Source organism: Pelmatolapia mariae, linkage group LG22, assembly GCF_036321145.2.
Source record: "Pelmatolapia mariae isolate MD_Pm_ZW linkage group LG22, Pm_UMD_F_2, whole genome shotgun sequence".
Lineage (NCBI taxonomy): Eukaryota > Metazoa > Chordata > Actinopteri > Cichliformes > Cichlidae > Pelmatolapia > Pelmatolapia mariae.
Window position 1 is genome coordinate 21,848,355 of NC_086245.2, and position 26,530 is coordinate 21,874,884.

At 39.8% G+C, this 26,530-nt stretch overlaps 1 pseudogene; it reads right to left on the reverse strand.

Moving 5' to 3' along the window:
• LOC135932967 (dynein axonemal heavy chain 3-like) overlaps nt 1-26,530 on the reverse strand; it is a 32,975-nt pseudogene that overhangs the window by 1,604 nt on the left and 4,841 nt on the right.

Consider the following 26,530-nt stretch of genomic DNA (forward strand, 5'->3'; position numbering starts at 1 on the left):
TTAGAAGTGTGAGCTGTTTTTCTTATTCGAGGAAATGATTCTGCGATCATGCACTGGCCTCAGTCGCCTTCAGGCCTTTTGGTCTTCAGTCTTTTTAAAAGTGAATCAGAATGTCGATTTGACCACTGCTAAAGTCTTTGCTGCCTCTCTGATTGCTTTATTTTGGTTTTTCGGCCTAATGATGTGTTCCCTAACTTACTTCAACATCTCTTTGGACCTCATAAAACCGTCCAGTGAAAACTATCAAATGCAAGCTCAACACTTAGATAAAGGACATGCAGTTGATTCCATCTCGAAATAATGAGGGCACATGTCTCAGTTGGCCATGAAAAAGTTTGTCAGTTAGTTGTCCAGTAACTTTTTTGCCTCTTGAAAAGAGGGATTGTGTTTAAAAATGGCTGTTATTCCTAAGCAAGTAATGCAATACTTTTGTTAAACCCTTTGAATTAAAGCTGAAAATCTGTACTTCAATCACATTTTCATTGCTTGAGCTAAAATCCACCGCAATATTGTAAAAAGGCATTTTTTACAAAAAGAAGAAGATGATGATTATGTCAATGTCAAAGCAAAAAAAAGTGTCATATCCAAAAATTTATCGTCCTAAAAAACACAGAGGACAAAGTATTGCCCTTTTAAAAGTCATTAGAAAGGTTGTGGATTATGCTGGAGAACACAGGGGCAATTTACTGTGATGCATTACTTACAGGGATAGCTGCCAAGATGATTTCCTGAGTGGAAAAGCCAAATAAAATAGATCCATTTTTTCTAAGAATAAAAGGACACTCAGAGAAAGGTGTAGCCAGATCATATAATGTCACTCTGTCCTTTGCTGCACTGTTTATGTGCTTCTGCAGGACAAACTTGGTCTAAAGTACTTTAAAAAAAAAAACCCTGGTCCTTTTAATTGTTGACTCACTGCCATTCTTGCACAAAAACAAGCTCAGTGCAACAGCCACTGTTACATTACAAAATCAAACAGTTGTGTGATTAATGAGACAGCAGTTCCCCCATTTTCAGTGTAATAACACCATAATAAAACACAGTATCATATATATACATATATATATATACAGTTAATCATTAAACAGTAGCTTATCTAAAGAGGCAGGAGAGGCTTGCATTTTATCAGCTTTGCATTAACATAACATAATGACTGTGGACTCCAGGGTGCCGTTGCTCATAAACCTGAAGCACAATTTCTGTAGTCCTATTCTGGCTGAACGAAGGTGTCACTCTTCTATCAAGCGTAGGAAGAGATGCCTGTGCTTTGACGGTTCACTTTGGTCATTTTATGAAAGGGATGCGATCATATTATTCTCCTGGGGGCTCTTTCTGGTAGACATTTACACATTAGCTTAAGGAGGCCTGTGGTAAGGAGATAAAGGCTTTTACAAAGCTGGAATCCTTAATGTTTTGCCTCACTGCAAGAGTTCCCCAAAACACTGCGATTCTTCTGTATTTTTTGAGAATATATACACTGCAGACCACAGCTGCTGGACATGCGTCATCACTTAAGTTTGGAGCATTTGACACATCCACCTCCATCAGCTCCATTTTTATTACACATATATTTAAGGTTGCAATATTTTATGACCTAGGCAACGTGGTGGGTAATGGTGCAGCAGCTGGATTCAGATGTCAGATTATTTATGTTTAAACTCACAAGTGCTGACCACAGGGAACATCAAGCAATGCCGACATAAATACAGCCAGCGAGCACCACTCAGCAGCCACCTGATCTAAAGTTATTGTGTTGGAGTTTGTGAAACTACACCCTGGGGTTTCAAATGCTAAAACAAATCCCTTTGCAAAGGTTTAGATGAGCCGGGTCTTTCATGAAAACATTCAATGGTGATTTGTGGCATCCCGTATGCAGAGAATATGAATCCAATATTGAATTTCAGCATTTTATAATTAGACCATAAATCTGCTGTCATGGGGGAAAATTATTGTCACTTCAGCCAGTTTTCAATCATGGTTGGTGAAGCAGATATTTGGCATCATATTGGGCCTGAGCGGAGATAGATGACCTGCTGTCATGCTTGCACAAACTTGAATCTGCTTGCTAGAAATATATCAACACTAGTGTTTCCTTTCAGAGTTATCTGATGAATGGACACATGAATGTTTGTTATTTGCAGAAAATGTATCTGACTCAAGATGCATTGTGCAAAGGCATTCAGTATTGTGAGTCCCCGTTGCACTTTGTTAAAAATGATACAAACAGTGCTTTTCCTTTGCTGCCATCTAGTGTTTGATTTCAATAAATCCTGCCACTCATTCAGCCTGATAAGGTGCACTCTTATATTTTGATATTTATGACTGAATTTTTCCTACACAGATTGTGTGGTGTAGTGGGTTAACAGGTGAAAAGAAAGATGACTCCATTCACTTGTGACAGTTTGATGGCTTTACTAGAAAGAAGTTCATGGTCGGTTTTGAAATGTTTGTTCCTTACGGGTTTAATTTAAACACAGTACTTTCACCGCAGGCATTCTTGGTTCCCGAGAATAGTGCCTATCGTATATTTTCATTTTATTCTACTTGTCCAGTTCTGCAGGACTCACCCAGCACTTAGAGGTGTTTTTGTATTTTCCTATTGCGCCATTTAGCTGTTAGCACAAGTTTGTCAATGACTCCCATAGGAGTCTGCACCGTTCCTTCGTTTGAGGAAGGACAGAGTGCAAGCAAGGGGAGGGAGGGATGGGTGGTCTTTGTTTTTGTTGAATTTTTGTTTGTTTGTTTGTTTGTTTGTTTGTTTGTTTTGGGGGGGGGGGGGGGTGTCTATTCACTTCTACCATTAACAACTGATTACATGTCCCCTGTTATCCAAGCTTCATCAAGGTCTTTCTCAGTCAGATTTTTAACTTGGAACGTCAAAGGCCTTAACAACCTGGTAAAGCGCTCTAAAATATTTTCAGATCTAAACCCAGATATAGTATTTTTTTAAAAGAAACACTCCTCCAGGATACACATCATTTCAAGCTCAAGTATTCATTAGTTGGGGAGACCTTCATTCAGCTTTTAACTCTAAAGCCAGAAGAGTAGCTATTTTAATTAGTAAGAAGGTTCATTTTACAGTTTTTAAAACAATAAAGTATAAAAAGTGGTAATTTCTTATATTTGCTGGTAGTGTATTTCATACTCCCATTTTATTAGTAAACATTTATGCTCCAAATGTTAATAACCCAGATTTTACAAATAACCTATTTAGCACTCTTCCTTTTATTGATACCCATTGTTTAATTCTCGCTGGGGACCTAAATTGTGTAATGAACCCTGCATCAGACCGCTCCTCACCTCATATCTTTACTCAGTCCTCTATGTCAAAATCAATCTCAGACTTCATGTCTCAAAATGGGTTTGTAGATCCTTGGAGAATGCATAATTCACAAACAAAAAATTTCATATTCCCGTATAGATTTTTTTTGTAGATGGTTCTCTTATGCATAAAGTCATGTCTTCTGAATACTACCCAATCGTTATATCAGACCATGCTCCGCTAAACCTTGATATAAACTTCATTGGTAGACTTCGTTTAATACTTTCGTACTATCTGATAATTCATTCAACCATTTCATTTCATTCATTCATTTCAACCATTCTATCAGCAGCTGATGACTTTCTTAATTTCTTAATTAACCTCTGACACCTCAGACACTTCACACCTCCTCTATTCACCCTGCTCACTCCTCCCCACCCCCAACAACAGCATCCAATACACAATCAACACAAGGCTCCAGCCTGTCTCTCTCAACCACCCAGGTTAGGAGGGAACTGAGGAGGATTAATGGCAAGAAGGCAGCGGGTCCAGATGGCATCAGCTCGAGGGTCGTCAGGTCCTGCGCGGACCAACTGTGTGGTGTGATGGAGCACCTCTTCAACCTGAGCCTGAGGCTGGGAAGAGTCCCACAGCTCTGGAAAACCTCCTGTGTTGTACCAGTGCCAAAGACTTCACGCCCCAAGGACCTCAACAGCTACAGGCCGGTGGCTCTGACATCCCACCTGATGAAGACCCTGGAGCGGCTGGTCCTGGCTCAGCTTCGGCGCCTTGTGAGCTCATCACTGGACCCACTTCAGTTTGCCTACCAGCCTGGCATTGGAGCGGATGATGCCGTCATTCACCTCCTACATCGCTCCCTCGCTCACCTGGAGACCGCTGGGAGCACTGTGAGAATCATGTTCTTTGATTTCTCCAGTGCCTTCAACACTATTCTTCCCTCGGTTCTGAAGGACAAGCTGGAGAACTCAGGAGTGGACCATCACCTCACTACCTGGATTTTGGACTACCTCACCGACCGACCACAGTATGTGAGGACTCAGGGCTGTGTGTCGGACAGGGTCGTCTGCAGTACGGGGGCCCCACAGGGAACGGTTCTGGCTCCGTTCCTCTTCACCATCTACACTGCAGACTTCTCCCACAACTCCACCCAGTGCTTCCTGCAGAAGTTCTCTGATGACTCTGCTATAGTCGGCCTCATCACTGATGGGGACGACAAGGAGTACAGAGGACTGACTCAGGACTTTGTGGACTGGTGCCAGCTGAACTACCTCCAGATCAATGCCAGTAAAACCAAGGAGCTGGTGGTAGACTTCCGCAGGCACAAACATCCTCCACTGCAACCACTGAACATCCAAGGTATGGACATTGAGACTGTGGACAGCTACAGGTACCTTGGTGTTCATCTGAACAACAAACTGGACTGGACTCATAACTCAGACGCCCTCTACAGGAAAGGGCAGAGCAGGCTGTACCTGCTGCGGAGACTCAGGTCGTTTGGAGTGGAGGGCCCACTCCTGAAGACCTTCTATGACTCTGTGGTGGCCTCAGCCATCTTTTATGGTGTGGTCTGCTGGGGTGGCAGCATCTCTGCTGGGGACAGGAAGAGACTGAACAGGCTGATCCGAAGGGCCAGCTCTGTTCTAGGATGGAGGTGGAGGTTGTGAGTGACAGGAGAATGGTGGCTAAGCTGTCATCCCTGCTGGACAACATCTCCCACCCCATGCATGAGACTGTGACAGCACTGAGCAGCTCCTTCAGTGGGAGACTGCGGCACCCACGGTGTGGGACGGAGAGATTTCGCAGGTCTTTCCTCCCCACTGCTGTCAGACTCCACAACAAAGACTTTAACTGATCATACACACACATCCACAAATGTGCAATAACACAAATGTGCAATAATCTTTCTGGCACCGTTGTATTTTTCACTCTGTTGTATATAGCATTCGTATTCTATTTTTATCCTATTGTATATTTTATTCTATTTTATTCTACTGTATATAGTATTCTATTTTTATTCTATTCTGTACAGTTGAGTACTGTATTTATTCTTATTTTATTTTATTCTAATTGTCCTTCATAACTTTTGCACTGTCCACTTCCTGCTGTGACAAAACAAATTTCCCACGTGTGGGACTAATAAAGGTCATCTTATCTTATCTTATCTTAATTTTAATAAAAGTGATTCAGTCTCCTTCTCACTATTATGGGAAACACTGAAAGCATATCTGCATGGCCAGATTATCTCTTATTCAGCTAATCTTAACAAAAATTACAGCGCCAAGGTAGCAGAAATTTCAGCAAAAATTCAGGATATTGAGAAAAAAAATGCCATCAATCCATCACAGACCTTATTGAAGCAATGACAGGATTTACAGACTGAACTTTTCCCGTGTTGCCTATTACGAGCATGGTGACAAACCAAGTAGATTTTACTGCAATCTCTACAGCTCTGAATGACAGTCAGTTTCAGATGAGATGCTCGCCTTCCTCCGGAATTCATCAATAAGCTTGATGCTCCTATTGAAATAGAAGAAGTTTTTGCCTCAATCAAATATATGCAGAGCGGTAAGGCCCCAGGCTCAGATGGATTCCCAGCTGAGTTTTTCAAAAAGTTTTAAGACAAGTTAGCCCCCCTCCTTCTTGATGTATGTAATGAATCACTGGGACGTGGCCTGCTGCCCCCCACCTTAACGCAGGCATCCATTTCAGTTCTATTGGAAAAAAGGGAAAGACCCTACTGCCTGTGAGTCCTACAGGCCCCTGACTCTTCTAAATGTGGATTTTAAGATTTTGGTGAAAGTACTTACAGCTCGGTTCGAGACTGTTCTTCCACAGATTATTTCACAGGTACAGAATGAATTCATCAAAGGCTGTCAGTTGTTCTTTAACACTCGTACACTGCTAAACACAATTTTTTCTGCTCACTGCCCCACGTCTCCTGAGGTGATTATTTTTCTTGATGCAGAGAAGGCCTTTGATTCGGTCGAATGGGATTACCTCTTTACTGTTCTGAATAGGTTTGGGTTTTGAGAAAGGTTTTTGTCTTGGATCTTTATACATCTTTATACATCCCCCTCAGGCTTGTTCCATCACCAACTCTGTTTAATCTGACTATTTCCCACTATGCCTTTGCCCTAGACAGGGATGTCCTCTTTCCCCCCTCCTGTTTGCTTTAGCCATAGATCCTCTTTTTGTTGCACTGAGATCCCTCTCTTCTTTTCATGGAATTATCCATGAACGTGTTGAACTTAAGGTATCCTTGTACGCAGATGACCTTCTTTTGTATGTTGCTGACCCCATCCTCCAATTTTATCTGTCCTGGAAAAATTTAGCTCTTTCTCTGGCTATAAAATTAATTTACTCAAAAGTGAATGTTACCCTGTAAACTCTTTAGCATTAGCACTTAAGCAATCTGGCATTCCTTTTAAACTCAGCCCCTCAGGGTTTAGGTACTTGGGAATTAATATTACACAAACTTTGCCTTCACCATTTTCTGAAAGCTTTGCCCCCCTGGTCTAACAATTTGCATCAGATTTCCAGAGGTGGAACTCCCTCCCCCTGTCACTAACAGGCAGGATTAATATTATCAAAATGAATGTGCTACCCAGATTTCTTTTTATGTCAGTGTATTTCTGCCCAAACAGTATTTTAAGTCCCTAGACCAGATGGTTTCTTCTTTTTTGTGGAGTGGAAGGGCCCCTAGACTTAGTCTCTCTCTAATGCAACAGTTCACCTCGAATGGGGGTCTTTCCCTACCCAATTTTTTAAGTATTACTGGTCTTCACATATTCATAACGTGATCTACTGGCTAAATTCAACTAACTTGATTTGGTGTAAGCTTCAATTCAATCAATTTCTCCACATTTTCTTTACCTGCCTCTCTTAGCTATTCATCACTGCCTATTAAAACATCTTCTGTTACTTCAAATTCCATCATGCTCTCTACACTTAAGATATGGTTTCAGTTCAGATACCATTTTAAATTCATATCCCCCCACTACCATTCATTGCACAGAGAAATGCCTTTTTCTCTTGTGACACATGACAATAAACACTTTGAATCTTGAATCTACCATATTACCGTTGTTAAGTAATCATCTATTTCCACCTGCCACTACCAATGCCGGATATTTGATTTGGCACGAAAGAGCCATAAAAACCATGAGAGCCCTTTACAAAGATGATGTCCTCCTTAGCTTCTCAGAGCTGCCCTCAAAATTTAATCTACCTCCTTCTCACTTGTTTCTCTACTTTCAAATTAGACACTGTGTCTCATCACTGTTTCTAAATTTCCCAATTTTCCCTGCTGACCCACCATGGGTTGGCCTTCTGGTTCTTAGGCCTAACAAAAAGTCATACTATCATACGCTTATGGCGATCGAATCTGACTCATCAAGTAAAATCAGAACTTTTTGAATCATGGTGGGAAAAGGTGAATCTCCCAATACGTTCAAGTACACCATGTGTTAGGCTACAGCTTGTACAGTTTAAAGTAATAAACAGAGTCCATTTTTCAAAATCCTGTTTATCTAAAATCTTTCCTTCAATTCTAGACCAATGTGACAGATGCCCCCTTGCCATTTAAGCCACATGTTTTTCTTCTGTTCAAGTTTGCACAAATTTCTTTTCTGTACTTTCAGGGGTTTTTGGAATTCAGATCCGAAAAGATCCTCTAATTGCCATATTTGGAATTCCAATGGCCCGTCTTAATATATCTCCCCCAGCAAACTGAGATCTTGGCTTTCTGTTCCCTTCGAGCTACGCATAGTATTCCACTTCTTCGGAAATCTCCCACGTCTCCATCTGCATCTCTATGGGTTAATACTGTAATAATTTTATTTAATACTGTAATGCTTTTATTTAATGTAGACATAGATTTAAGTGCCCCCCCCCCCCCCCCCCCACCCATAAGTGAAAATAAAATATTTTTGTTTTGTTTTTTCTAATTTATTAAATTTTTCTTTCTGTTCTTGTGTTGGTATGATGTTTTGCATATTTCAATTTGTTTGTTTGTTTTACAAGAAAAGTTAAAATGGTTGGAGAAATCTAAAGTCATCTAAGATGCATAAAATGTGTATAAGTCCCCCAGCAGGCACTGGTTTTGTAAAGAGGACATACATACATATGTTTTCATGTCAAAACTTGTCCATTTCTCCTGGTTTACGCTTGATGATGGGCAAAGAGTCAAACAGAATCTTGGGGAGAGACTCTCCGATGTTCTGCCTGTCCCAGCGTGCCCCTTCCATGAACAGACCTTTGATATAAGCTCCGTCCTCTGGCTTTTCATCCATTTGCAACTGTTCCGTAGTTACCTGGAATACAGCTCAAAGGTGTAAGTATAAAATATCTTTAGATCAATCGGAGTGAATATGACCAAAAACACAGAGGGAAGTTAAAAATAGAAATACATGCCTCAAATTCAAAACTGGTTGGCAAAATCCTGAGATACTCCGGTAAGAAATGACTAGGTGAAATAAAGCCAGAGAGCCACAAGACGTGTAGGTTGGCCGTTATCTATCTAATTCTGTTATGACAGACAATAAAAAAATAGTCACAGCTAAAATGCAGCATAATAGATCGTTAGTAATAATACATATTCTCAGTGTTTTTGCTTGTACTTTTTCTGCATGCATTTTTTCTGAATATCTGAACAATAACTGAAGACCTAGCAAGCTGCACATAGTATGCTGCTGACCTTCAACTCTTTAGTATGTGCAACACTTATTTTGGCAGTCATATTCCAAAGATGGTCATGGTCTAGGTGACTCACAACAATCATAAATCTTACTTGTAGAAACTGTAGCCTGGCTAACAGATCAGTCACGTAACTCCCCATATGATTGAAAGAAGTGTACGACTTGGCCGCCCACATAGCGGGCACCTTGCCCACCAGCATGCTGTTAAAGATGCTCTTGAGTTCAGAAGACATAGCAATTTGGCCCTTCAAAGCTTTTCTGATTTTTACCAGCTTGACACATCTGTAAGTCTGACAGGAGGGGAGAGCAATTCAGGGTGAATTGTAAAGAATTTCAACAGATCAGTGAACACAACACATTTGTTTCCCAACTTCAGCTACCTGCATGGCATCACAAGTTAATACTACCCGTTAAATCGGATGACTTCTTGCCTCAAAACAGTGTTCATGGACTCTTCATACTTGACTGGGTATTTATCAATCACCATTTTCATGTCAAAGTCTGTGGGCAGCTTAGACAAGATGTCCTCTGCAAGCTCATCTACTAATTCCTACAACACAAACAGACAAGAACATGAAGCCTCATGTAAGATCCAGTATAAGACAGTAGGTTTACATATGGAGTTTCACTATAAGGAAAAAAATTCAAATGAAACTTGAGTGCTTTATACAACTGATAATGCAAACCTGAGGAGACTTAACCCCCACCCAACTGCCTGCAAAGTGTCAGCAGTACTCCTTCTAGGAGCTGATCGGTCTCTTGATTGTCCTTGGTGATGTCCGCGTTACTGTGAAGTCTGAACACACAGGGATCGGCAGAAATTGGCAGGCTTCAAATGTAGTCTACATAAGTCTGGAATACATAAATATATTGTTTTTGTATTCAACTCTTTATCAGATCGGACTATCATGGACAGACTGGTTCTCCAAGGCCCAAGATAATCTAGATTTAATTACAGACAAATATTACATTTGCTAATTAAAAACAAATTAATCCTTCTGTCATGATGTTTTGTTAAGAGTTTGAGTTTTGGCTCCTCTTTTATTTAATTGTTATCCTTCTCATATTTGACATTTTCTCAATGTCAGCTGTGGTTGTTTGTCTCCCCTTGTTGTTTCTGTGTTCATCTCAGTGACATTTACTTTCGTGCTTTTAAACTTTCTTTCTTTGCGTCTAATTGCTGTACTTTGTTTCCCACCTTTTTATTTTCCACCATAGTTGTTTCAACCTGTCTTGTTTTCTGTCACCCCTCATGGTATATCTAGTCCTGTCTCACCACTATAATTTTGTCTGATGAAATACTTCTATGGCTGTATCATTTGTTGTGAAGTTAATTAAATAAATGTTAAGTGTTAAGTGTCTTGCACTTGGGTCCTCCCTTAAAACTGCTGGTGAAACATAACACCTCTGGGTTAACAATAAAATCTGTGGCTATTGTGTTCTTTTATTAAATCCAACTGTATGTACTTTAGGAATAATGGCCTGATAATATGGATGCTCCATCTAATATCACTGAAAATTATGGATATCTTACAGTGTAGAGTTAACAGATGACAAGGTCACAAAAAAGGTCACATAAAAAAAATCACATTTCCTCATTTGCTGCTGCTCATTTCATTGGTGTTAACTGATAACCTGCTCAGTAAACTGCTATGTTACAAACTGTAAGGTATGTAAGGGCCTCCAGTTGAACCTCTTCATATTCATTAAGGAACATCTGGAGCATAGAAGAAGGTTAGGCCGAACAGGAGCTTCTGCCAAATGACCTGTTTCTTGGAACCACCAAAAAAGTCAGGGTCAGAGATGGGGATGACTCTGGTATGAGTGCAACGGGTTGGCTTTAATCCCTTTAGGAGGCTTGTTTGTCATTTTCAGCCCATTCTGCAGGATATTGACTGGGAACTTATCAGATGGGTAACTGGTTAACGATAACCTGAGTGGAAAAGCATAAATGTATAATTTTGTTATTATGTTATTGATGCAATAAATTAATTAAAAAAATGACTGTGTAGAATCTGCTACCTAAAGTTTGGGTGTGTCTTCTCTGGAGTAAAGGTTTCCTCACAGAGCCGCTCCAAAGTGGGCATCCAGCTGGTGGCTCGATGACAGTTCTGCAGTACCACCCAGGTGCCCTCCTTGATGGCTTTGTCAATCATTCGAGCTGCTATGGGTCCCTGCCCTTGAACAAGGGAGGTGGTTTGGGTCTTACTGCCCCCCATATCTAGGTCAAATTTCAGCAGACCTAATGACACAAAGCCAGACTTTATTAAAGCCTTTTATAATTCAGATTTATAATAAAAGAGTCTTTGTAGCTCCCTTCCAGGCCAAAAGCAGGGGGTTAATACCGATGGGAGTTAAACACAACAATGCCATTGTCTGTGGAGAACGAGTCCACTGGCAATCTCGCAATTTGCCATGCCCTGATGGCCACCTGGCTACTCCGGGTGTTAGTGAGGGTAAAGTCCTCAGAGCAGGGGATTTTCTTCTCTTTACATACAATATGCCACTGTGCCTGGCATGCTACACGATAATCTACAGTAAAAGCCCCAAGGTAAGACAGACAAATATGATACAAACCCGATTAATGCTAAAACTCAGGCACACATGACCATACATCTGAACTAACAGTAAAAATGAGCACATCATATACGTATTTTCACATACCAAATTTCTAGTTGCCTTGCAGCCTCTGTCCACCTATCCTTCTCCCCCCAGTCCTCCTATTAACTTCTCTGCCCTGATCAGTTTCTGAGAACACAATTCGATGTTGTCCTCCAGTTCTTTCTTCTTTTTAATCATGGCTGATAAGTCATCATTCAGGCTCTGTAGACGGTCTTGCACTTTTTTTTTTTTAGCTCAGCTCTTTTCACAGCCAGCTTTTCCATCTGCACAACCAGCTCATTCTCAGTCAGCTTCAGTCTTTACTTTTTTGGGGCTACAACCTTGGCTACACGCTCATAAATCTCCATTGCCCTGACCCATTTGCAGAGACCCTCTCAAGCAGAGGACACATTTTTGATCACAGAAGGTTGGAAGTCGGTCGGGGTGTTCAATAAACTTCTCGAATCTTCTTGATGTATGAAGAAGGAATATTGTCTTTGTCAAAGGATTTGACACTTTCCAAAAACTTCAGGTCTCTTAGACGCTTCTTAGAAGGGCCCCAGAAATCCTCAATCATCTTACCTGTAACATGTATAGTTTACACAGTAATATTGAACTAAAACTTACATCAAACATACATCAAATGTAGCCACTGGGATCAGGTTCTCTCTCAGGCTTGATACCTTTCATGACACAGATGGACTCCATCACAATATGTCTGTGAAGGTTCTCAGTCATCCAGGTCATCGTAGTCTAAGGAGCTTGGAAAGAAAAGCGTCTGGATTTCTTTAAGTTGCTTGAAGACGTTTCACCTCTCATCCGAGAAGCTTCTTCAGTTCTGAAGAACTGAAGAAGCTTCTCGGGATTGTGTGAGACATTTTCATTACCTCTCTTAGGAAAGATATTATTCTTTTTGAGTTTGATGGTTTTGGGCCGAGGGTGCTCATCATACATGTCCATGATCAGTTTGCGGTAGAAGACATCAAACTTCTTACGACTATTTCCAGTTATGGTAACACCAAGAGACCATACCACAGTGAGTAGGAAAAGACCCTGCAACCACATGGCTATCTGCTGGCTGACAATATTCTGTGTGGTTTCTGGTGCACATATTTCATCTGGTGTTGACAGAAATGTTAAAACAAACACATCCACACGCAGTGAGAAATATGAATACATTCTGACCAACCAATTATCAATTAGAAGTCATTCTTACTAACCCATCATGCAGGAATACAGTTTTTATACGCTTTGTGCCAAGTGGATAGGCAGTAGCGGTTTTAGATACGGGCGACACGGGCGGTTGCCCGGGGCGGCATCGTGGTGGGGGGCGGCATCACAGGCATCGGCAAAAAAAAAATGCTCGCACTCATGCTGCCCCGACATCACGCCAGTGCATATTGGGAATGGCATAGGCACCGATCGGTTTTCTATCGCCCATTTGCTGGGAGTAAGGGCGTCCTCCGTTTGCGAGGTGCGCCTGCTGCTTGCGGCACAGGGAGGAGAGGGCGGGGCGGCGGGGGATTCTCTGGCTGGCTGGAGCAGCATCTAATAACCAACCTGCAAAATAAAACAAAATAAAAACAAACCAACAAACACGAAAACAGCAGACATTATGATACAGACTTATAATTTGCACCGATGTTTTTTCTAAATTCTATACGCGAAAAGTGAGCGCGAGAGCCCTCGGTGCGCCTGCTCGCTGCTGAAGTCAAAGTGAACTTTATTGTCATCTCCGCTACATACAGTCCAGTATATAGAGAGACGAGACGACGAGGCTTCTGTTACAGCAGTGCAAGTAAACAAACAATAAATATAAGAAGAGTAAGAAAATAAATACACACTTTAGGACCAGGGGTAAAGGGATCAATAACAATTTAAAATGTATATTTTATATTTTGTTGATTTAAAGTCTCACACACAACCCGTTTTTAAAGTTTAAAAAAAGAGAAAAGAAGAGGAGGAGTGTAGCGACTTCCACAGTCGCTAGAGGCCGGGGATGGAGCCTGCCTATTTGCCTGAGCGCTGTCAACTTTACGCAATAATGCGAGAGGTGGAATTGCTTGCTTGTTTATTAAAGTGCTTGAAAAGTTTACAGAGCAATGTGATCGGCTCGCGATTCAAACTCTTAAAACATCACAGCTCTAATGCAACAAGGGGAAACTCGTTGTACTGCGGTCAACAAAAACTACGGCTACCCAGCCCTCCTCTCTGTCAAAATCAAACCAGTGAAAGACAGACTGACAACGCCCTCTTAATAATGTCACCGCTAGCACCCACGTGACTCCCGTTACACATCACCATAGCAACCAAACAAATGAAAACCCAGTAATCATTAAAATTCAATACATTTAATTATGGCTCCTACAAGGAGAAACGAGCAAAAGATACAGGTAAGCAGATGTGTCATTGGATAATGGCAGGTCATGTATCCTAAAACATTAAGAATCAGAATACTTTATTAATCCCTAAGGAAATTATGTGGGTTACAGTTCCTCCAAGAAGAAATGGTAAAAATAGTAACAGTAACAGACTAAACTCCAAACAATATATACAATAATATAATATTAATTAGTCAGTGTCAATTGTTGATTTGTCCTGTTCCCATTGTATGACGAATTATGATGTCTGTTTGGTAGCCGTTTGCATACTATGCATACTCTCTCTCTCTTCATATATAGGGTCATATATGTGTGTGTGCGTGTGCGTGTGTGCGTGGGGTGGGGGGGGGGGGGGGGGGGTGGTGGCGCCAGAGGGCGTGTTCGCCCGGGGCGCCAAACAGGCTAGGACCGCCACTGTGGATAGGAAATGTCAGCACTACAAAGTGACATTCTCCATCTATAAAGTCTAGACATAGTTGAACCAACCCGTCAAACAGGTCCATGATCTTTGGGACAAAAGGTCAAACCATCAAAGATGATCCACTGTCGATCTTCTGAGGTGGAGATAGGCGGAGATGATCCCTGAAGGAGGTGGCCAGGACACCATCAGACCATTCATGGCTGGCTGGATCGAAGCAACCATACAATTGAATTGATCCATGGCCTAGGGGTTGGTGATGCAAAAATTAACATGAAGTTGGCTAAATGGAGATAATTTCCATAACAATTTAAACAGAGGAACAAAAACATAACATAAAACAAACACATTTAATTAATCAATAGCTTGCAATGGGCCAAAAATGTGGCGGTCAAAGAAACTTGCTGGCAATCACAGTATAAACTGTGTATACTGTGTATACTATAAACTGTGAATATTTGCCATTGTAAAGATCTCCAAGTGCAGGAGTAAGAACTTTATAGGCAGAAGTCTTTCCTCCTAAAGGATCCCCTACTATCATGAAGCCATGACGCACCAACATCATCTCATACACCTGTATATACAGTAAAATTAATTCTGCAAACATTTATAAATTTGAATCAATACCTGGATGATTTTGCCAATGAACCATGGAACAGGCTGGAGGTTAAGCTTTGCAATGTTGTCACTGAGTGCTTTGAGGAGGAGGTCATAGTCTGGATTTGGAAGGACAACTCCAGGAAATAAATCAGAGATGATGCCGTGCAGGGAGAAGCAGGAGAATGATATGTTAACATGCCCTGATTTATAACTAACAGACTCAGTCTATCAGTGGACGTGGTACAAAATCTGACACCTGAAACAGTGGCACATCCTGTGCCAGACATTTGGCCATGTTGACATCTATCAGCGCTCTAAGCAACAGCATGATTGCATTCTCCTAGGGATATTTCAGCTTTAGATTCCCTGCTGCAGTCAGCACAGATTTCACAGCTCGCATACCGTAGTCGTAGTGGTGCTGAGAAGACAGCTGCTCGGAGCACAAACGGTAGGTGGCCGCAATCTTCTGACTAATAACAATATGAAGACGTACTAAAATTGTTAAAAAAAATACTGAAGTGCTCTTCACACTAAATAGGGCAAACACTATTCCCTATTTAGTGATCTATTTAACTTTAAAATTTTCCATCTTCTTTCCCTCTGACATATCAAGGTTGTACATTGCTTCTTGTTGTTTTGATCCGTCTAACACCCCAGGACCCACCTGTAAGCTCGAGGGGGAGAATCTGTTTCTAACTGCGTATTTTAGAGGAAGACAGCATTTATACTATATTAGGTTTAAATAGGGTTCGTTTCAATTGTAAACTGGTTCTCATATGGCACAAACATAACTCAGTCACGCATTCATACACACATTTGGCCTAATTCTTTACCTCAACACGATTAAATTAATTCAAACATGCCCAAGCTCCCGACTGAGCAAGTCCTTTGAAGAATTTACTCATGGCCTTGTAGTCCAGACCATCTGATCGAACACCACACACTAGTGTCACAGGTGTATGCTAGAAGGGAAACCCTTCTAAACGGGACGAGCAGCAGGGGATGATAGCGGAAACAGAAGGACATTTAATACCCGGTTAAAATAATTAATAAAAATATATACTTTATTTACAGCATAAAAATACCCCGATCAGGGAAAAGACTAATTAAAAAAGACATAAAACTAAGGATAACAAAAGTCCAGTCCTCAGTCCGCGAGCTGAAGCCCCCAAGGGTCCCAATCAGTCTCCGCCACACTTAAGGCCACTAAAAGTCTGCCGAACTCCACCAGTGGGGCCAGGCCAACAGCATCCTCACGTAGTGTCCTCTGCCACTCTGCTACCGCTAGACACAGGAAAGCAGCGGCAGTCACCCTTCCTAATTTACCGGGGATATCTTTATGCATTTTAACAAACGGGACTTACCCCGCGAGGGCGGAGCTCCAAACTCCGCCCGCTGCTGTTCCGTGCCTTAAGCTTTTTAGCTGGCGTCTTGCTACCACCTGGAAGAAGTCTGTCACCCACGGACCGAGGGCCCTCTCTCCTTCTCCTGCGACTGCGGCCGCGACCTGCTGCCTTCGGCTGGGTCCTCTTTTTATATTTTATAGCATTGCACTTCAAGCTAAAACCATAAGTGACCAAACCAACTGAAAGTTATCTATAGCAGCGATCAGTAAGCGGTGTGATGACCAGACGGGGGGAATTGCCCAGATATTCATAGCCATATTTCAAGCAGGTTGTAATCATCCGCAACATCACTTCTCCATCCTCCCAAAAGTAACGCAACTGAGAAATCCACGCAAAGTCATTCAGTGAGGAGATACTGTCCTCTGCAAGTTTTGCCACAACATCTCAAGCTAGGAGAGAAAAAACAAAACAGGTTAAACACAGATAACATATTACGTTAAAACAAAATCTAATAATTTTGATATTTAGAAATTACCATGAACATCAATCGCAGTAAGAGCACCAAGGGTCATCCTTGCCCCTCCAGGGAACTTCCCACGCACCAGGTCCACAATGTCAGCAATCTGGGCATTGCACTTCTCCACATAGGCCTTTGGAAGATGAAACCAATAAAAAATTAGAGTCAGTTTTAAAGAAACCCACACAGTATCATTTCATAATTACATTTTTTTTCAACTTTTACATTTTTTTAAAGACTGACAGGCAGAGGGTTGGTCTGGATGGCTTCAGACACTTGGCTGGTCTAATATATAGAAGAGGCACAAATAAGAACTTGGCCAGGCCACTGCAACACCCACTTCTTCCGGGGAATCTACATGAAACAAAATTCAGATAAGTTTGAACTCTTGATAAAATAACTGAAAACACTATTTGAATATTTGAATTGGGATGATAGGAGTTATAGTATTCTTTAATCATATTTTATAACCCCTCTATATTTTAGAGGGGTCGATCATATGCTTTCTCTAGATCCACAAAGACTCAGTGCAGCTCCTTCTGATCTTCTCTATACTTCTACATCAACACTCTTAAAGCAAAAAAAAAATCTGGCATGAAGTCGCACTACTGCTCGCTGATCATCACCCATCTTCTTAACCTAGCTTCAACAACTATTTCACATATCTTCTCACTTTATTGTGTTATTTGTGTATCTCCCACAATGTTTTTCATTAGTTATTCCTGAATACCTCAGCATATTGAATGGCTCCTTGATGGATGACATGCTGAACACTTCTGAGCATTGGGTTCTCCACCTGCAGCAACCATTTATATCACTAGTAATCACAAAGTAAGCATTTATTTTGTTAGGAAAAGATTTGATGGGCATAAAAGTCAGAGTAGCATAATCCAAGAGGAAGCTGAGATGCCTGGTTGCCTCATCAACCTCGTCTATCAGCTTGTGAATGGTCACATCCCTGGTGTTTTTAATGTACTGGTTAAGAGACAGCAACTCTTCTGAAGTTTCGGGGTGCCTCTGACCATCTTCGTAATTTCCTCATACATTTTACATATCCCAGTGAAGAAAAGGACAGCTGACCAACCATTTTTCCAGCAAACCCTAGAAGTGATAATAATAAAAAGTCACAAAATATGGCCTCTGCACTATGTGAACTGAAAAACTGCAAAACAAAAGTATAACAATGTAAATCAGATATGAAACAGGAATCTATTTTATGCATATGAACTATGTAAAATAGTTAGTAACACAACACATGCTAACACTGTTTTGCTGTATACCTTAGCTTGAGCTGGATAAATCTTCTCTGTCAAGGGCACTGTCTCCTTTTCAGAGTTGATATTTTGCCAGTAATCGCCATGTCCTCAGTAAATTCCAGCTTTGCTATGCCTTCAAAACACTTCTTCAGGTGGGGTTGGACACACAGGGGGTCTCTGGTCTGTGACAGAATCTCCAGGAGCTCATCATTAGACAGAAAGAAGAATCTGGAAACACAGTGAACAAAGAAAGCTGAAACAGCCACTTGAGAAGATCCTTAACAGTATTTCTAATATTAGTAAATTAATTAAGTAACTCTTCCATATTTATTTTTCTGTATTAATGTAAGATTTTCCTACAGGCATCTACAGCACTGTAGATGTTTCTGCTTTACGTTAGTTCTATTTTTTTATTTTATTTAGCAAACATAGACTGTCAATGTGTATTTTGGCCTACAAATAGGAGTCAAAATAGCTAAAATATCAAATATTTGAAGGTACTATCAGTGCCACTGCCGTGGAAAATAGAGCCTCTTCTTTTCCAGGTAGGTATTGAGGCCTTTTTGAATGTCATCCAGAAGCACATTGGACTCCTGCAACTGTTCCAGCATGTTGGGCTGGCCCGTAGCCACTAACACACGCGTATCCTTAACCTGGAAAGTGTTATCACACAGAATTCGAAACAAAATTCATGAGATCCAATTACAGAAACTAAAACGCCTTTTGACAGTGTCATAGGGATTATACCGCCTCAGTCATGATATTGTTCCAGTAGCTGTCCACAATGGCAAACTTGCGTCCCTCCTCAGGCATCTGGGCAACGATGTCCTCTGAGCTGAAGATGGGCTCAAGGTAGAGCCACATAGCCTGACACTTCAACATGGCATCTAGTATGTCCTGCATATGTCCTGCAGCTTTGCTATTTAGGATTGCTATTTAGGAAAGTATCAGTAAGAATAACACAACTGCATTAAAAACGAGCTTTTGTTGTATCTCATAGTCATAGCATTTCTAATGTAGAAATTACCAACGACTAAATTCAGATAAATGTCTTAAAGAATAAATACAAGACTAGACATGTACATAACTGTAATATTAGCATGGGAGAGCATAAAAATGGAAATTCAGAAAAAAGGATAAATATATTGTAATTTCTTTGCCTGAGGCTGTGCTTAAGCAGGTCAAGTAATTTTGTTCTTGTTGGAAATAGAGCTTGCATATCACTTACTCAGACCGCTTTTTAAACGGAAGTGCACGCTAATCCCACAGATGTTTGAATTTGAATTTTAGCAGTGCCAGTGCCCCATTATTACATCTAGTACGCATTCAAATACAAATATTAAAATCAAAGTAAAACACCTGCATCCATTATAAAGCAGCAGGAGTGAGCCATCTGCAGAGTTTCATGTTTATGTAATTACACACTAGTCACAGTGGCACTATTTTTGCATGCAAAATTTTGGAACAACATGAATAGTTATGCTGCTGCTTTATTCTATAAGCAAGGAGAGAATGAAGAAATCATGTCTGCTCCATATCTAGCAAAGCCTGTTCTTTGTGGACATGCTGTATGGAGGAAGAACAACAACAATCGTGCAGCACCCTCTGGCCTTACAGGATAAAGAAAGGTCTATGTTTTAACAGGTACAAAAACTATTTAAGCTACATTACCGAATGAAAAGATAACATGTGTACTTTAAGGGAAGTAAGAACGTAGCCTCTCTAACCTCCAGCTCAGTAACAGTATCCACCAGGTTGGTAGTGATTTGAGTGAGATTTCTCACATTGTTCTTTATTCCCTCCATGTTCATCAGTTTCTTTTTCTTAAAAGCCAGAATCTCTTTCTGCACATCTTGCAGCCTCTGGTTAAAGGTAAAGACCCTGAAACAGTCGAATGGGGACAGGGCAGTCAGTTTGAATTGTTGGTATTTACATTAAAAAGAAGCTGGGAAAACAGACAGTAAAGCTGCATTTCTTCCTCTTGAAAAGTACAAATTCTAGTGTAAAAAAAATACGTGAGATGGCTGGGAGAAGCTGAGGAGGGAAAAACAAGAGGCAAAAACTGTTCGTGTGAAATCAGAATTGCAAAGTGTTTGGCCTCTTACCTTGTTTGAAGGTGGTCCTCAATCTGTTTTCTGATTATTTCCAGACTTGCTCTGCTGTCTTCAAGCTCAGTCACGATCTCTTCTGTAGTTTCTGGGGTGCCTCTGACCATCTTAGTAATTTCCTCATTCTTTTCACATATCCTAGTGGAAAAAAAGGACAGGTGACCAACCATTTTTCCAGCATACCCTAAAAGCGATAACAGTAAAAAGTCACAAAATATGGCCTCTGCACTATGTGGAGTGAAAAACTGCAAAATAAAAAAAAAAAGTATAACAATGTAAATTAGATATGTAAATCTATTTTTTACATATATGAAATATGCAAAACAGCATTTTTTGTGTTACTAGCTAACACTGTTTTGCTGTATACCTTAGCTTGAGCTGGATAAATCTTCAAGGGCACTGTCTCCTTTTCAGAGTAGATCATGCCAGTAATCGCCATGTCCTCAGTAAATTCCAGCTTCGCAATGCCTTTAAAACACTTCTTCAGGTGGGGTTGGACACACAGGGGGTCTTTGGTCTGTGGCAGAATCTCCAGGAGCTCATCATTAGACAGAAAGAAGAATCTGGAAACACAGTGAACTGATGACACTGTAATTAATAGATACACTGTTTTTAATTCTTTACAATCAGATGTTGACTTTCCTTCTTTCGTAAGAGAATGCTTTCTTTTTGGATCATATATTTAGATACTATTGTTCTAATTGTATTAACATATAAATATATTTTGATACTTTTTTGTATCCGCAAATTATATTTGTGTCAATTTGTCCATTTTCTTAGCTGCTTATCCAATATAAGGTAAAGGGGTTGCTCAAGCCTGTCCCAACTGTGACAGTACACCCTGGATAGGTGGTCAAAAAAAACTTTGTCAGTTTTTATCAGCAATGCAAAGACGACATTGTGTACTTTGATGCCACTGGAAGTATAGTAAGAAAAGAAAGTGCTGGAATGCCACCATACTATGTGTATGAGTTGGTTGTCAGAAACCCATCCAAAAGTGCACCTCCTCTTCCTGTTGCTACATATGTCATGTGTGACCATATTACAGCCTCTGTAACATACTTCTTGCAGGCCTTTCAGACAGATCTGGTGAGAGCTTTTGTAAATCGGGCCTACAAAAGGCCTGTCATGTTCATGTGTGATGGATCACTAGTACTCCTCTGATCCATTTCCATCACATCCTGCAGAACAAGTCATGAGGATCTGCTGCAGAAGAACTTTCTCTTGCTCACTCGCAAACATTCATCACAGACATTCAACGTTCCCATTCTTCATCGGTATTTGAGCCATGTCATGAAAAATGCCAAGGACCTTTGTAAAAAACAGTATGCACATTTACATCAATAATTCTTTGAGAATATAACATTTCTAATTTAAAGGTACTACTAACAGTGATTCCATTTACTTCTTTCCCCAGCATTCCAGAGAACTACACTGAGAACTACTACTATCTATTTGGGCTGCTTGCATGTTGTGCTAACTTAAAAGACATGGATGAGGTTGTCCATAGTGCAGCAGTAGTGTTTTGCAGTCCTTGTAGTGGAAGGAATATAACAAAGTACTACAACAACCTGAAACTCCTTATGCAAAAAAGGGTGGACCCTAGATGTGGATGAAAAGACTGTGATTGCTGAGGACTACAAAGTTAACTTATATTTATTAGTAAAGTAATATTAGTAATAAATGTTTATTTGTCTTTGTCCCATATCAATTCATTACTTTATATTATTAAAAATAACAATGTATTTTTTAAAACTCAATCATCTGTTAAAAAAATGAAATAATTATGAAAACATACTTTCATATGTACATACTTTAATGTAACTTTTTTTTTTTTTGCTTTGAGATATTACTGAATATATATAACTGTTTTACAGACTGATGTTCAGAATGCCCCCTTGAAGACCCATTTCCAGGAAATTGTTGACAGTGCAACACTGGACTGTGAGGGTGACAGAAACCTCTTTTATGCCGAAATTTATTTCAGGTCTGGTAAATCACCTTCTACCACATGCAACTTTGTTGTCAGCACTGATGCTCGGTACATTTTATTTTTTGTATTATTTTTATAACTTGTCATTTATAAATAACTGTAAAAGTGACAAATCAGTAAAGATTTGTCAGTCAGTAGCTTTTGTTTGTTACTTATATTTTTGAAGTATTTGGATGCTCCTCAGGGGATCTTGGACGTCATGGTACTGGTCCTGATTAACTCCATGGTGACATTCAGCAATCCAAGAACCAGGTATCATGAAGAGAAGAATAAATGTAAAAGAAACAGAAATTGTAGATAAAATTGAAATACATAGATAGTGAGTTAAACAATGTACTATTACATTACATAATTTTACACAAGACAACAGAACCCAGGGAATCATGGAGAAAAGCCAGTAGGATATGAAAAGAATCCATATCAAGAGAAGGAGACTGACACGGCTTGATGACTTTGTTAACATATATCAAAAAATGCATGATGCCCTCCTTCTTGAATATGCAAACACGAAAATATCAGGAAAGAAAGTATGAACAACTTCCTGTTACTGAAAATGATATTTTATACAAATAGAGCAACAAGGTCAGAACCAGTGAAAATATTTGCCTATGTACAGAAACAACTGGTGATGGAATCTGTAAGCATTAAAAGTATGTCTGTATACTCAACAGGCATGGAGAAATGGAAAGACAAACACAGTCTGAGTGACCCAGGTTCCATGAGCAGTTGTGGACTTGTATAATATCTTATATGTATGGTTGCTGCTATGTTGCTGTCCCTGTTTCCATGCTTACATGTATAGGCAGGTGTTTGTGTGTGGGTGCGGCTGTATCCGGTAGGCCGGGCTACAGGCACCTTCAGGCCTGGTGGGTGTGGCCCTGCCAGGTGGCTGGCCACACCTGAAGATGATGCCACGCACCTGCAGCTGATCAGCCTTGTCAGGGGAGCTATTTAAGGGTGTGATTGAGCTCCTACTGATGTGGGATTGTTGCGTGAGACTCCATGTCAGTTGTCTTAGTGAGCAAAGGCTATTGAGTGTATGCAAGCTGTAGTTGTGTATCCTGACGGCTGCTCTGTTATTTCCCCCCCCAGGCGGAGCATGGAAACGAGAGGGCAGCAAGCACGGGGTGTGCGGAGACACGGGAGCTGAAAATACAGAGCACGGACTTCGGGAGTAGAAAGACACGACAAGGGAGTCAGGGCAGCGCACGGGGATCTATTGTGTAATATTCACAGCACTGTAAATAAACGCACTGTTTTCTGCACCAAAGAGTCCTGCTTTGTGGGTCCTGATTTCCCCACATCCCCACGGTCTGCCAGCCGTGACACTGTGTATGTGTCACCATTACTGAAAAAAGAGGAAACTGAGGTATTTTTTCATGTTCCGTTAATTTCAAGAATTAAATGACAACCTGACTTTCAATTCTTTAAGCTCACAATTATCCTTTCGTCGTTCTATAAAATAAACAAAAGAAGTCATTCAAAAATGTTATTTGTTAACAGAGACACAACTCCCACGGTTCCTGTCAAAACCTTGGAACAGGAACAGCTCAAACAACATGATATTGTCTAAAACCAGGTATTTTTACGTTTATTTTATGTCTACCGTTGTGTGTTATTATCGTATATGAGTCTGATGATTGTCACATGTCTGTCTTTGTAGGATGAAAGCCAGGAACAAGTAGCTGTTAGCCAGAAAATTGCAACATACATGGCTAAGAAAGTGTCAGTCACATTTTGGAAAGGAGATTTCAGTGCCTTCGAAATGGCTGCAATTGTGAATGATGCTAATGGAACTCTTTCTCACATGGGCAGACTTACAAAGGCACTATTTGCCACTGGTGGATGTAATATCAAAGCAGAGAGTGATGTCTTCATTGCCAAAAATGGCAAATTAAAGACAGGACAAGTAGCGGTAAGCAGGGAAACTACCTTGCATGAAGCTTATTCATTTGGTAGGCCCATGTCTGCAAAATGACCCAACAGTGCGCATGATATCCACTGCTAAAATAAAATAAAATGATAAATTAGTCCACAAAAAGTAGCAGTCATTAAATAGATTCAAACTATGTTGTTGTTTTTCAGCTGTTATGATTTCTAATCCAACACACCCCACAAATATGTGTAATATATCAGCATTAATAAAGTGTAATTCATGCGAAAGGTACTGTAATGTTTTCCGGAATAAAAAAGAAATTAAAAAGATCACAGCAATAAAAAATATTTTCTTCTCAATACAACCCTCAAATCAAGGTGCCAGATGATTCTCCATCTCAACTGGAAAGGACAGAGCACCTTGAGAGAAACACAACAGGACTGACAAAGGATACTGCATCATAGGTGATGTTACAAAATACAACTCCAATTCAAAAACTCTTGTGTGTTCGAAAACCAAGTTTTGTTTGCACCTATTTTTATAATTATATATTAACTGTTATATATATCTGTTGATGAATGAAAAGTACAGATCACAGAAAACTGACAAATTTCAGTACAACATTAAAATTTACAAGTTACTGGCCTTAATTTTACAAGAACAAGAGTAACTGAGACAAGTTTGAATTTCTTAATTTTGTTTAACATCACAAATAAAACGCATTTCAATTATTGGACTTTATTTATGTAATCATGTAAAATCTGGAGATATTTTGTTGTTGCATGATGTACATTAGTTTTAAAAAATACATTTAAAACCATTGTAATCTATTACAATGAATGTTCTCAGAAGAATGAGTTTTTGAACTCCTAACAAATTACTATTCTGTTGTTGACTCACAGGTCACATATTTGTGGAAACACCATGAAACAGAAGTTGTCTTTGTGGTCCTGTCTCAAATTAGAGGTAACGACTTCATCATACGTCACAGTGAGCTCCTGTCCCTTAGACCACACAGCTGGCTTGTAGGAGACGTATGTACTCCTAGTATAAAAAAAACAAAATTATTGCATAATGTTAAAGCTGGGGCAGATAAAAGAAGATCACAAAATTTTATTTTGTGATCTTCTTTTATTTGGAGCGATAGAAATCATCAGGAGACAAAGTTTGTCCAAGGTAAATTTTTATTTCATATATTAGAGATTTCTGATTTTGGAAATTTTGCAATGTCTTTAAATAAATGGAAAAAGTATTTCTGCAGATTTGTTATGAATTTCTAATATGTCACAGGTGAACTTTGACAACTACCATTGTACCATTTGTACACATTGGAAATATACACGGGAAGTCTGGTTAGTACTAGCAACATTTTTGTTACACTAAAAAAAGTTTTTCCATTAGCGGTCTTCATAATTTTTGTAATTTTAAAAACTATATATCTATCACAGTACATAAATGCAATGACAGCTCTCTGTATTTGGTCGATCCTTCAAGAAAATCTTTGGAGCAGGAAGAGTCTGACCGGGTAGCCCAAAGATTCTGGTAATTATGCATTATTTACGTCTTTATTATTATAACAAAATATTAGGTACTCTGTGATGTCATTAGAAAAGTGACAGGACCAAGGGCCTTTATCTAAAGCGATTCAGGTGCTTTCAAACTGCATGACACAGACTGCCCTCTAATATAATTTTCTGCACTAAAGATAAATAAAGAATTGTTAGAAAACAGTCACCTTACATGAATTACAAAGGATTGGTATCTGAATAGGGCATTCACCTGTTTATGGAGGACATCTGTTTCTATATTTGAACATATGGTTGGAGATGAAAGGGTAATAAAATCCATGGTTATCAGTTATTTAAACAATTGAAACAAGTATTTCCAAACTAGACACAAGCAATTTCCAAAAATAAAAATACCCTTACAATGCTTAAGGGGATAGACATTAGCACTAGGAGTTAACAATTTGTAGATTTAAAAGAACATATTAGTATTTTTTTTAACTTCATGTAACATAATATAGAGCACAGGGCATTCTCACACAGCTTTAAAAACATGTTAAGATTCATTCATGTGTCTGTCTGATTCATGAAAAAGAAGAGAAGGATCATTTTGTGTGTAACTTTTATCATGCAACAGAAACTGTACCTACTGTACTGATGTTTTCATTTTAATTCTATTTTTGTTTTTTTGTTTGGATTTTTTTCTTTTTCAGATGACCAAAGCAGTAATGGAAGCATTCCCAAAGAAACCTGAAATTACATTTTGACAACTTAAAAAGAGATGGCCAGGCACAAAGGACATTGGCGCAGACAATACTTGAGGCCTCAGGTGTTGTAACATCTTTAAGTTTCATTTATTTATTTGTGTCAAACTGCTGAACACTAACATATATGTATATTTTTTATCTATTAGTATTCAACAGTGACAACTGTGTCATGTGTGCAACAGT